Source organism: Ursus arctos, unplaced genomic scaffold (genome assembly GCF_023065955.2).
Source record: "Ursus arctos isolate Adak ecotype North America unplaced genomic scaffold, UrsArc2.0 scaffold_13, whole genome shotgun sequence".
NCBI classification, from domain to species: domain Eukaryota; kingdom Metazoa; phylum Chordata; class Mammalia; order Carnivora; family Ursidae; genus Ursus; species Ursus arctos.
The window spans coordinates 43168526-43181439 of NW_026622797.1; the positions used below are offsets into that span (position 1 = coordinate 43168526).

Consider the following 12914-nt stretch of genomic DNA (forward strand, 5'->3'; position numbering starts at 1 on the left):
TTACACTAAGTCCATTTCTGTATAGTAAAGTAGAGTGATAAGCATTTTTTCAAAATTAAAGTGAGTGAGGTTACTGTACTTGACTTTTCAACTTAGTTTGTTATACATGTTTGAAATTCCTTTGTTCTCTACACAGAGATGTGAGGACGCTTGCTTTGCAAATCTAAGAATAAAAATGAAATAACTAGTAACTAGCTGCTACTGGTAAATCAGAATATTTTTCTAACCACATTTATCCTTTCCAAGAGGAAATAATAACGTATATACTCCTCTCCAAAGGGTGATAATGATACTAATCTCTCCTCCAATTTCTATAGCATTCCAATGAGTCCTAAGAAAAACAGTGAGATAAGCAAGTCTAAATTGATGGTAAGTGAGAACTTGTTTGGATTTTTTTAGTGCAAATATATTTGATATGTAACACTGTAAATTTAAAGTGTACTATATATTCATTTGATACATTGATATACTTTAATATGATTGTCATTGTAAGGATAAATAGCACCTCCATCACGTTACATAATTACTTCTTTTCATGGTTGTAATAATTAGGTTCTAGTCTCTTTGTAAATTTGGTGATTATACAGTTGACCCTTGAACAATGTGCTGGTTAGGGGTGCCAACCCCCGTGTAGCTGAAAATCCATGGATAACTTCACTCTCCAGAACCTTTTTTTTTCCAAGATTTTATTTATTTATTTTAGAGAGAGCACAGGTCCATGCATGGGGTGGAGGTCGGGGCAGAGGGAGAGGAAGTGAGAGAATCTCAAGCAGACTCCCCACTGAGGATGGAGCCGGAGGCGGGGGGAATTCGATCCCAGGACCCCAAGATCATGACCTGAGCTGAAACAAGAGTCGGACGCTCAAGCAACTGAGCCACCCAGGCGCCCCTCTTGACTCTCCAAATCTTAACAATTAAGAGCCTCCTGTTGACTAGAAGCCTTACCAGTAACACAAGCAGTCAATTAACACATATTTTGTACATTATACGCATTACTTACTGTATTTTTATAACAAAGTAAGTTAGAGAAAATAAAATATTAAGAAAATCATAAGGTAGAGAAAACATATTTGCGATACTGTATTGTAAAAACAATTCATGTGTAAGTAAGCTGCATAATTCAAACCTGCATTGCTCAAGGGTCAATTTCGATATTGTTGTCTATATTCACTATACTGTGAATTAGATGAGGCCATATTTACTACTCACTGCAAGCTTGTACCCTTAAATAACATCAACCTATCCACCCCACCCCACTGCCGGCCCCTGGTAACCACGCCCTTTTACTCTCTATTTTTATGAGCTTGGCTGTTTTAGATTCCACATATAAGCGCTATCATACAGTACTTATCTTTCTCTGTCTGACTTATCTCACTTAGCATAATGCCCTCAAGGTCCATTCCTGTTGTTGTAAATGGCAGGATGTCCTTCTTTCTCATGGCTGAATAATTGGAATTTTTTTTTTTTTTAGATTTTTATGGAACAGTTGAAAGGAATGGTTGCAACACTGCATATATCTTAAACAGAGAGATAAGCGTGTATGTCATCACGCGAAGCTGTCACGCAATACATATAATTTCCTACACCAAAAAGGCACATAAATATAGTAAAACTCTAATTTGGTTGTATCCTCCCAAAGTCATGATAGGAATGTAAATATTCCTCAAAGATAAAATGTAAACACACACACCGCTTTAATCACCTTTACCTCCCCAGGCACCAGTCTCTCTCCCATTCTTCCTGAAGTAACTGCAAAAATGTAACTAAATCCTAGACGGGAGAGGAGATACCCTCTCTGTATCAACGCAGCATTACACAAGCAGGAGGCAGCGGTAGGCCAGCGGGGAGGCTGCAACCCACTGTGGGCTGTGGCAAAACATCCAATTATTTCCTGTCTGAAGGCCTGACAGATAGATTCCTTTACACAGAATGGAAGTTAATAACTGCATTCCTCGAGTTAAAAGGGAAAAGAGATGAAAATGGAAAAACGTAACTGGCAGTGAGAGGGAAAAATAATGAACGGGAAGGCACTGAATGATCCGAACCAGCCTGTCCCAAGCAACGTTTTCAGTTTTCAGCCAAACTCAACGGAGGATTATAGCTTTTCTCATGACAAAGCCTTCCTCCACCCACGCCGGGCCACACAATACATTTCACTGTTAGACTTGCCATCACAGCTTTTAAAAAGGGGCGATACTTACATCTACACATTCCCAAAGAGCGGTCCTAAGGAAACCCAAAGGACAGCTCGGTGACTTCTAACTTAGATCCTGGTTATGGTCTCGGTCCCAGGCAGTGTTCCGGGACGGGTAAACCTGTCTCAATTCATAGTCAGGCTGAACCCCAGTCTTTCTGGAGGGGGTCTTAAGAACTGTAGCAGAACAGTAAACATAGGACTCCCAGTGCTGGATGATGGTTGCTTCACGACCGGCCATGCTGTGTGTTCTGCCGCGCTTGGACTTGCTAACTTCCACCTTCCCTCCCCTCGAGCCTCGTCAGGAAGGCGGGTTCCTCGTCAGGAAGGCGGGTTCCTCGTCAGGAAGGCGGGTTCCATCTTACTCTGCCGTCCCCAGTTCCCACCGGGCCCGGCCACAGCGGGAAGGCAGTTCATCACGCAGGCAAACAACTCAGGAAAAATAAGTACCCCCACCTTTTGTGAACTAAAATTGGTAGCCCTGGAGTGTGGGAAGAGCTATCAGTGATAGCAAATGGAAGAGCGTGGTGGCATTTGGCACCACACGTGAGACGGAGACCTAGCAGACAATGCCCTGATTCCTCGGACAAAGGAAGACAAGGCCAGGAACCGTAGGAGCTGCCCTCGCTGAGCACAGTAGGCCAGTTCCTCTCAACACACCCCTTGTCTGGAGCTACTGTTCCATGAGCAGCTGGGAGGGAAACCCTTTATCTTTCCATGCGTGAATGAAAGAAAACTGTCCTACAAGGAAGAATAAACTGTCTGCCCCGAGCCAAGCCCAGAATCCTCTTGCTCCTCTGGCGACCTGACAGTCCATTCCGTACTGGGATTTATGCTGCTACGACATTCTCTGCGGACTGTGTGAGACGCCACATTACAAGGCAATGACAGTCTGGTTAATAACTGCTCCAGGCCAGGTGGGGCGGCTGTGTGCTTTTCATCTTGAAACGGATGAAACTAAGTTATTGTTTCGTCTGTGAGAGGGATGTGTTTAAAAAAATGGGGTGCATGCCATTAAAAACCAAAAACAAACACAAACCCAGAGACCCCTCCCCATCCTGACGCATACTCTCAGTGGTGAAAAACAGAGACCTGACTCTTGAGAGGTCTGTCATAAATCAAATTAAACAACGACAAGACAACCTCCTAAAAACTTTCATTAACCTTATGAACACCCTCTGAAACACACATGTAATTTCTCAGGAGAGATAAGAACGTGCTGATGAGCCTAAGCGGTCCTTCCAGGGAGTGTCCCCGCCACACGGCACACACCAGCCGCCAGGAAAGTGGTGGCTGGCGCGGCCCAGATTTGTGCTCCGAGGCGTGCTGATAAAGCAATCTGTAGAAATGCTGAAGCTGCAAATGCCTTTACACTCGTGCCTGTTTTCCATTTGTTTTCTCAATGCAGGCAAATGGCATGGTTTGTCCTTGCTCGCCAATTGCAATAGGGTCATCGTACAAAATTACAGAATTTTCAGGGCCATTTTCTTTGAAAAGGAGGGGAATTAGCATTAAAAAAGGATATTCCTAGACTATGCTATTAAAACGATAGTCACGTAAGAATGTAAGCGGTATCCCTGGAGAGTTTTGGTCTCTGGTTCCCAGGCAAAAATCAGTGACAGATGATAAATGAACCAGGCAGATTCCAAGACAAAGGTGTGGCTTTCCTTGGGGCCCCGGGACTCAGGTCAAGAAACGCCTTCACGCTAGAGCTCACAACCCACCTAGGCCATGACTTCTCTCCCAACAAAAGATGGCAGTTACTGAAACTAAATCCCGGTGTCTCCAGGGAAGGGTCTGGGAGAAAAGAGGAGGAGGAGGAGGCCCACAGATTTTTCTCCTTGGGGCTTATAGTATGTCAATGAGACACATCTTGGTTGGAAGAGTCTGGCCAATATAAGTCTAAGATGCTTTCTGAGTTCTATCATGGCATAAAAGATGAAACAAAACACAAACAAACAAATAAACAAAAATCAGTCCTTCTCAAGAGTGTCCACCCAAGTAGACCCAATCGGAGGAGAATGAATGTAATTCTGAAGCCCAAAACAACTCTGCACAAGCTAGGAATTTCTTTAAAGGCTATTTATTATTATCATTTTTAAAAGTTGTGAGAATTTTGCATTCTTCATAATATGTCTGAGACATAAACCACTTATAAAATAGATGCTACCAATCTTGTGTTTTTTCCCTATTTAGGATTTTTTTAAAAAAATCAACAGACAAGGCATAATGATTAGATCTTAACGCAGTATGCCAGATATGCATCTTTCTGAAAATTATCACAGCAATCTTGTTGCAATCAGAGTACTTAGTATCATTTCCTAGTTTTCCCATTTCTCTTATTCCTAGTGTAATAGAAATATTAATGGCTGGCTTCACATCGCTGTATTTCTAGGTCACTGACAATAGTTAAAAAAATATTGGGAGTGGAGGTGGAAGTACAGGAAATGGAAGGGAACAATTCTTGAACTTGCTTCTCTATCTCAAATCAGGTAGCAGACCACCACCAATTCAACCAATTTACGATTAGGTTCCTGTGGCAAGCTGGTTTCTTCCTATCCCTGACCACAATGCCTCCCGCAGCATTTTGACTAAGAAGCATTTCTCTGAAACCTTAAATTTATACTAGTACTCTTCATGGGAGTGATTTCTCAGAACTCCAGCTTATTCTCAGGATACCCCGGTGGGGAGGCCTGGAGAAGTTTCCATCTCTTCCAGCAAATGACAGACAAAACTATAGCTCGGGTTTTCTTACACACAAGCCACTGGGTCTGATGGTTTCTGGGACATTACAGGGTTTAAGAATTGGGACATTACAGGGTTCAGGAGTGGAGTCTCTGGAATCAAACGCCCACACTCACATCCCAGATCTAGGAAAGTGATAAGCAAGTTACTTGACCTCTTTGAGCTTCAGTATCCGTAGGTGTGGATGTTAATAACAGGCCCCATTCTCAGGGCTATCATGACAGTTAAATGGGTTAGTCTGAAGAACTAAGCCCCGTGTACAGCATGTAGTTGAATGCTCAAGTGTAAGAGCCTTCTACAGCACTTCATGGTCTTTTCTACAGAATAAGTAGGGTCCTAAAATTTTATGTAAATCAAGTCTTTTTGTAAATGCAAAGGAGATATTTATAGATTGAGGAATCTTACTAATCTCCCTACAGTGTGAATAAAGATACTTAATCTTCTGTGAAAATCCAGATTTTTTTTTAAGAGAGAGAGAGCACGTGTGCGAGCATGGGGGTGGGGTGGGCAGAGGGAGAGGGAGAGAGAGAATCTTAAGCAGGCTCCATGCCCAGCGTGGAGCCCCAAATGAGGCTTGAGCTCATGACCCCAAGATCATGACCTGAGCGAAATCAAGTCAGACATGTAACTGAGGCATCCACATGCCCCCAAAATGTGGATTTTTAAATGTACGTTTGCCAAAATCAAGCTCCATGTAATCAGATTCATTAAATATTCAGTGAGCATCTGCAAATGCAAGAGTATGCTAAGCACCCAGGGATACTGAAAAAATGAATAAAATGCAATTCCTTGCTCAGGGAACCCTGCATCTGGTAGAGAAACTAACATATGATCTCAAACTGAGATTGGTGCTCCAGTAGTAAAGGCTTAGAGAATCAGTTTAAGCCCAACAGAGGGAGTAACTGGAGCTGCTGGACATCAGAGAAGGCTCTGGGGCTCTGGGGTAAGTAGCAATGGATCGTGTGTGTGTGTGTGTGTGTGTGTGTGTGTGTGTGTGTGTGCATGTGTTGTGTGTCTGTGTTAGAAGGGGTAGGAAATGCAGGGGAAGGAAAAGAGACCTACGGGCGGAATACTGTCAATAAAAATACCACTGCATGAAGCTCTATGTACGATGTGTTCAGGAAAAGGCACAGACATGGGGAGACTCAGAGATGAGGCTGGAAACGGGGATGGGGAGAAGAGTGAGTGAGCCTTGAATGCCATGCTGACAAGGTTCTGCACATAGGAGGGTACGATAAATAATTTTTGAAATAAGAAAAGAAAGAAATTATAATTATATTCAACAAGATAACCTTGGCCAGCCTGGCGGGAACAGAGACTGGTGAAAGGAGAGCGGGAAATACCAGGATGCTCCTTCCATAAGAAATAGATACAAAGACATGGGCTGGCAGTGAAATAAGAGAGCCACACTGAACAAAACGACCTGTGAGCTTGGAGGATATGTGTTTTCTGCTCGTCTCACGAGGCTGGATGGAGAAAATCTGTCCCAGGAGCTATTTCCGGCTCAGGGAGCCCCTGCCACGTGCTTGGAACGATATGGGCAAACTCAGGCAACCAGGAACGCAGCAGGAGGGTAGGGTGCCCTGCTGCAGCTCAGCCTTTGCTTGGTGCAAGGTAAGTGTTCAGGGTACTGAGCAGGGACCAATGTGTTCTCTGCTCTTAGACCTCTTAGAGAAAGAATAAATAAACTGTGTGCAAGGCCACTGAGGAAGGGGGGAGGAAGGGGAGGTGGAGAGGAGTGAGGGTGATGATGGCTAACATTTGCTGAGTGCTTATTTTTTGCCAGCATCATTCTTTTTAAGTTATACATATGTGCCTCAATTCTCCAAATACGGTAGATAGTACTATTTTGCCCACTTTATTTTTTTAAAGACTATTTATTTATTTGACAGAGAGAGAGCGCGTGCGTGCACCGGGGGGAGGGGGCAGAGGGAGAGGGAGAAGCAGGCTCCCCACTGAGAAGGCAGCCCTACAGGACCCTGGGATCATGACCTGAGTCAAAGGCAAATGCTCAACTGACTGAGCCACACAGGCGCCCTATTTAGCCCATTTTAAAGATTGGGGATTGGAGCTAGGGAAAGATGACATAATTTGCTCAAGGCTAAGCAATTAATAAATGAGCAGTACAATAGCAACTTGAAGGCAGACAGTCTCACTCCCGAGTCTGCACTCTTAAGCACAAATGAAAAATCTCAGCAGAAATGACAGCCTTAATCTCGATCCACACTGAAGGCCTGTTTTCACTGATCCGCACTGATACAGGTGGGGAAGTCTGTGGGAACGAGGTCCTCTGAGATCTGAGAAGCCAGTACCTGGTTCCCACCCAGAATCTTCCAGCAAGTTCTTCAGCGGGTCCAGGAACAACCCCGAGCCCCACGCATCAAGGGAAAGCCAACTTTCAGAGGAAACGGTCCAGTCAATCCTCCTGAAACATCAGGAAAACAGACATGACAATTCCCCTGGGGTCCCTGAGAGCAGGCCCTTTCTGGTCAGCACGACTGGAAACAGAACTTCACCATGGGATGAGTTTTAAAGTTGAGAAGAATGGCCTTCGGTATGAATTCACAGCCTTCCCTCTTTAATGTCATAAATAAAAGTTAGATATTTCATATTTTAAATGGAGCGATTTTGGTTTGACAGTGTCTAAATCAGCATCTACTTTTTCCCAAAGTTCAAGATAGTTTACTTTTATTTTAATGTTTATATAACTAACCTGCTATTATTTTACATCATGACTATAGAAGGCCAGAGACTGAGAATCAGTACTGAGGCAGCAATCGGGACTGTACTATAGAACAATTTTAAATCTGAAGATATATTACTTGAATAGATTCTTTGTTTAATTTTTTATTTTATTTTTTTAAAGATTTTATTTATTTATTTGACAGAGAGAGAGACAGCCAGTGAGAGAGGGAACACAAGCAGGGGGAGTGGGAGAGGAAGAAGCAGGCTCCCAGTGGAGGAGCCTGATGTGGGGCTCGATCCCAGAACGCCGGGATCACGCCCTGATCCAAAGGCAGACGCTTAACAACTGAGCCACCCAGGCGCCCCAGATTCTTTGTTCTAATCTTCAAATTCAGGCTTAAAAGTGAACCTGTTCAATCCTACGATAGCGTTGGCTCCCTCAGTCAAATCTCTATGGCCTTATGTGTCCAAATATAAGGTGAACTTCCTCTGTAAAGAAGGTGCCACCTTAAATTTGCATTTTTTCCACAGTCTCCTGTTACACTGACCTCTCTGAACAATGCAGAACTGTTTGGGGAAGACAGGTGAAGTAACTTAAATGGATGTAGTTTTGAATGCCAGAAAGAGTCCACCTGAGGAAAGCGTGAAAAGAGAAACAAAGAAAACAATGCAGACTTAGTCCACATTCCTCAGGGGACACAGGACCTCACAATTTCTAATGCTGGAAATTTTTGCAAACAAGCCTTTCAAAGATCACTTTAAAAAGGGATAATGTTCTATTTTCCAAAAAAAAAAAAAATGCATAAACTGAATTTAATCACAAGCGTACATCGAACCAACCCAAAGCAACAGACATTCTACAAAATAAATGGTTGGACTCTTCAAACCCATGTAAGAGACAAAGTAAACCTGAGGAACTCTCCCAGGTTAAGGCAAAGGGAGGAGTCATGACAAGGAAAGGCTTCCTGACCCTAGCTCGAATCCTAGAATATAAAAGGGACATTAATGTTTCTTTGGAAGGTAGTCTCAGCTTCTTTGGTCTCCTAAACAAAAACCCAGAATTCCCTAAGTTACAGTGAAAACAACCTCTACTAAGCAAACTATGACACTTATTAAAGACTTTTTTTTGGGGGGGGGGGAAGATATTAGCACACATGATCTTGAAAGTCGGTATATATATTTTAGATCCAAAATGTTTTGTGAGTTTAAAAGTAAAATTTGTGTTTAAGAATACCTTTAAGGGGCGCCTGGGTGGCACAGCGGTTAGGCGTCTGCCTTCGGCTCAGGGCGTGATCCTGGCGTTATGGGATTGAGCCCCACATCAGGCTCTTCCGCTATGAGACTGCTTCTCCCTCTCCCACTCCCCCTGCTTGTGTTCCCTCTCTCGCTGGCTGTCTCTATCTCTGTCGAATAAATAAATAAAATCTTTAAAAAAAAAAAGAATACCTTTAAAAAACTTACTTTGTTCTTAAAAAAACACATTTTCCAAAGTAAGGTTGATATACTTCGGCAACTTTGCTGCTTCCTGGCCGTTTCCAGGGTATTTTGAAAGGAAGAGTCAGTGCCTTCACTCAGTAATAAATATATATGTAATCCTTCTAACTGAAGTTGAATCTGAAATATCAACTATAATTACAATACCTGACAATCAGAAGACTAATAATCCCACCTTATCTGTATCAGGCCTTCTAAAAGCAATGAGATCGAGTGTATATTTTGCCTGATTACTGGGAAAGCTGGTGTGGCTTACACTTGTTTATAGTGCATTTTACTACCATGAATGTCGATTATAAAAGTATATCAACCAAACATTTAAAACAAAATTGGCATGGGGATGAATCATTATAAACGAACCACGCAATGATTAAAAGTGCACAACTCTTGCATAGTCACAATTTGTTAATGCAATCACATTCCAAGTCCTTCCATTCTTGGCAGAGCTTACAAACACGAATGCCAGAAAACATTACTCTTTTTCAAAACTTTAACTCCATATTCAAAATTCTGTTAGCGTTGAGTCTTAACATCTCTTGGCATGGGTTTTAATAATTAACTGGTTAATGAAAAAAATCGAGCTGGATAAACTACAACTCTTGGGCTATTTCAGCCACACATGGAAGGGTCAGAGCCATCGTCTATGGGGATTTCGAAGAGGTATTACACAACGCCCTTCCCCACGGCTGCCCCTCAGCAGGCACTTTCCGCCACCACCGCCTGCCCAAACAAGTGTGGTGGATTCCCGGGGACCCTGCGCTAACCCTCCGGCTCTCCCTCCTGCGGCTACACTGGCTGCAGACTGGCGTCCCACTCTCCCAGGGAACCTGGCAACAGCCCCGCAGCAACGCCCACCCTGAGCCTCGGCGCGGAATCACAGAATAACAAAGCACTCCTACCTCCTCACCCCCCCTTCGCAGATGCCTGCGCCCCTTAAGGAAGTTCAAAGTGACCAGGGGACTATTTTAACCAAGAGCACTGGTCTAGTTAGTGTTTTGGGTCAAAGGAAATCTATTTGTTCTGTATTAACATATGCTTGTTAAAGAAAAAATAGAAAGTAGAGAGGAGTTAAAAGTTCTAAAGCCTCACTTTACGATTCTGCTAAAGTTATGTTGTCTTATTTTATTGGAAGGTTTTTTTTCTATTGTTATAACATTAGCATACATTCATATTTTACCTAACACTATATCATAAGCAGCTTTCCATATTAATAGTCTTTTAAACAAATATGTGTTTAATATGCCAAGTAACTGTAACATGTTTTAGTTAACTGGTTCCTTGAACCAGTTCAATGAAACTTGTTCATTCACTTCATTAAAAAGTCATTTATTCACTGAATAGACCTACTACATTCAAATCACTGGATTAAATACTAAAAGTACGTGCATATGAACAAGTGGCTCCTCTCAGAATGCTCTCCAAAGCTACAAAAGACACAAACATATACGCAACACACACAGCATATGCATGTATACACTTTCTATATCTGGCCCTAAGCATTTAATTTTTAAAAAATATTCTTACAGGACTAAAGTATCCTAATTTTCTTTCTAAGTATTTCTTTTGTTGCTAATTTCTCTTACCCTTGTCTGCGGGGTTTGTCTTAGCATGACTGATCAGGAAATCTTTAAAGTAGCCACGAAAGAAAAATTCTGAGCATCATCAAATATTTTATCTTAAAAACATCCCTAGCCAAAAACATGAACTCCACGTGCATTTTAGACAAAACTGCTGTATGCTATAATATTGGGCTGAGAATCTGTTGTGGTTTTCTTTGAGTTGTGGGACTGGGACAGAGGAGCAGACATCTGGAAACAGAGGTCTTCGAGCCACAAAGACATGGATATAAATCCTTTCATCCCTTAACTAGCTGTGTGATCTTTGGCGTGTTACTCAAAAACAGAAACAAAAACAAAAACAAAAAAACCCCACTCACTATGCTTTCGTTTCCCTATTTGTAGAGAGGAGTTAATAACATTTACCTTCTAGGTGGATGTAAGGGTTCCAGAAAATCTATGTAAGGGTCAATCATGTGCCTGGCATTACAAGAGATGCTGACTATGTTTACTTCTACAATGAGCACAAATTCTGTTTTTAAAAGATAAACCTAACTGGTATATAGAAAAAAATATAAAAAGAAAAATTAATTTACTTGGCTTTACTGCTACAGGTGAATTGTAATTCATTACTCAATTACTAGTAAAGGGTCTAAGTCAAAAATTCGAGAAATCTAGAAATGTGGAGATCGGTGCCCTGAAGCCGACCACGATCACCTCAGAACCTAGCTCCTAGTATGTTGTTAATCCTATGCTTTTCCTCTTTTCTGTATATTCCCGAATACACATCGGAGATGATGTAGTGAACTCGCGGTGTGGTGTGGGAAGGCAACATCCATGCTCCAATCCTGCTTTGGGATGATTTGCTCCCCTTTCTAGTTCTTCTCACCTCACCTCTGATTTGAGAGAGGCTGAAAGCAACAGAGATGACCACTCTGGCGCTCTGGGGAATGGGTGGGATTAACTGCTCATCTTCCAGGGAAGTAGATGGTCCCGGGGAGACACCAGTGTGGGAAAGCAGTCTCTGGCCCGCAGTGTTTTGCCTCACATCTTCCAGGAGGGCTCTGACACTCAATCCTCTCCTCTGAATGTGAATGACGTTTCCTGGCAGATGAGGGATTCCCTGAAGAGTGCTTCCACAAATTAATACACATGTGATCACCAGCAAGCGTTCCCAGGGGCCTTAAGCATCCCTTGAATTCCCATTTTTCCCATCTGTTTGTTTGTTTATGAAGATGTTATTTATTTATTTATTTGAGAGAGAGAGAGTGTGTGTGTGCGTGCAGAAGAGAGAGCATGAGTGGGAGGAGGGGCAGAAGGAGAGGGGAAGCAGGCTCCATGCTGAGCACAGAGCCCCACTCCGGGCTCATCCCAGGACCCCAAGATCATGACCTGAGCTGAAGTGAGATGCTTAACCGGCTGAGCCACCCAGGCACCCCTCATTTTTCCCATCTGAATCAAACTAGAGTTAAAATGTTGCAACCAATTATATGGAATCGACTATCTTTAATCTGTCAGAGTGCTTCAGCCATCATTAAAACAGACATAATATTCCCAGGGATACAAAAATCCTCGATTTTTTTTTCCCATGGGGGCCAGATAAGCCCAGACCTCTGAGTGGTCTCCAGGCCAGTCTGGGCCTCCACGCTGGGAGGAGGCAGCCGGAGAGAGGAAACACGTCTGCGGGCAAAAGTAAGGACAACATTGAAAGTTGTGTGTGTTTGAGAAATTGCCTGAGAGCCAGTAGGCAGACAAAATCGGTATCGTTTCTGGAGCTATATTCGAAGAGAATTTCCGGAAACCTCTAACCTCAAAAGAACCTGTACATAACATTTCGTCTTTATTTTTGAACTGTCTAAACCTAAGCTGTTTCCTTGGACTTGGGATCACAGGGTCACTGTCATGCTGATTTCAGACTAAGGTGCTAACTGCACACCCAAGCACACAAAAAAGGCCTGATTTCAAAAGATTATTTTGGAAACTGTCCTCTGCATCTGCTCTTCCCTTACCCAGAAAACTCTGACCTCAGACATACACATACAGTCCATTCCCTCGCGTCATTCGGGTCTCTGCTCACATGTCCCCATACTGGAGAAGTCTTCCTGACCACCCCACGTGAAGTAGTACGAACCCACTCTACACAGGCTCTACACAACCTCAGGATGCCTTGTTTTCCTTATTCTTAGTTGTCTTTCTCACCACCTCTCCTATGATAGATGCACTTGATTGTCCCCCCCCCC

At 42.9% G+C, this 12914-nt stretch overlaps 1 protein-coding gene across 3 annotated transcripts in view; it reads right to left on the minus strand.

The window, feature by feature from the left end:
- DCBLD1 (discoidin, CUB and LCCL domain containing 1) overlaps positions 1-12914 on the minus strand; it is a 69522-nt gene that overhangs the window by 33324 nt on the left and 23284 nt on the right. The window lies entirely within an intron of this gene.